This window comes from Limulus polyphemus, unplaced genomic scaffold (assembly GCF_000517525.1).
Source record: "Limulus polyphemus unplaced genomic scaffold, Limulus_polyphemus-2.1.2 Scaffold622, whole genome shotgun sequence".
Lineage (NCBI taxonomy): Eukaryota > Metazoa > Arthropoda > Merostomata > Xiphosura > Limulidae > Limulus > Limulus polyphemus.
The window spans coordinates 232561-233900 of NW_013666232.1; positions in this window are offsets into that span (position 1 = coordinate 232561).

Sequence of the window (1340 nt, forward strand, 5' to 3'; positions counted from 1 at the left end):
CCCCAAGGCTGAAAGGGCGAGCATGTTTGGTGTGGTGGGGATTCGAACCCGCGACCCTCAGATTGCGAGTCGAGCGCCGTAACCACCTGGCCATGCTGGGCCAAACTTGGAAGAGAGAACCAAAAAGAGTTGGTGAATAGATAATTTAGTGAATTTTTTATTAGTTTTTATTTGTGTTGTTCAAAGGACTTCATAATCCAGGAAGGGGTCAGTGTTGTAAACTATATTTTTAGTAATGTAAGTTTTATGCTAACTAGAGGGCGCATAGTGTTAAGGTAGGAACGCCTAGAAAGTTCTAAGTTGACGTCAAGTTTTTCTTGTGCATTCGTAGCTAGATTATAAGTACGAGACAGCTATAAAGTGTGGTGTTATTTCATGATAGAAAGTTAAATCAGTCAGTATGTTTTCGTGAAGTATTTAGATCTGTGCTTACTGCTATCTCGTTTATTGAGATAATTTGTACAAGTAAGTTGATGTTTCGTAAATCCTAATATTGTTAGAAAGGTTTGAACGTCATTTGTAACTTAGAACTACGACAATTTATAGTATTTTACAAGTGTTCGAGCTTGTAGAAGTGAAATAGGTTAATTCGATATAATTTAAACAGACTAGACTTTGAATTATTTTCATCAGACAATTTAAAAGAACCCACCTATGAAAGAACAACGATACAGTTATGTTTTACTTATTGTTTGCAACTAGTAAAGATACAATGATTATACGGTAAGACTGTTAAACATAATTGTTATCACTAAAATATTGCCTACTTGATAGTAGGAGCGGTTTTACGATTCTAAACTGATACATCAAACCTTTTCTCTCGACCTTATAATAGTCAAATCACAGCTACTATAGAAAATCTAAAAATCCAAAGTTAAAATAAATTTATGAAATCAATAAAATTATTAAAATTTTAACCTAAACACAAACTTAGTAAAAACTGATTGCCATTGGATGTCATAATATTTTATATATTTATTTATTTTAGTTGTCAGTTCTTAAGCACAAAGCTACACGATGGTATTGAAACCCGGTTTTTAGTGTAAGATTTTATTACCAAACTAATATGCTGCCACTAATCTAACCTTGAGTTTCGTCTTATTGTCATCTTTGATGATACGTTGTGGAGGAAATAATTTGTTATTTTGTTTTTCCTCTGCATCTATAACATATTGTTACGCCTGTGTTCGTTTGTTAATTTCCCGTAAATTTTTTTTCTGATGAAACTTTAGCGATACAAGTCCTTTCTTAAATAAAACTAATTTATTCTTTCTCAATACAACTTTGCAATACACTTAATTTCCACAGTCACTTTAACTTAAACACACGCTATAATTCCC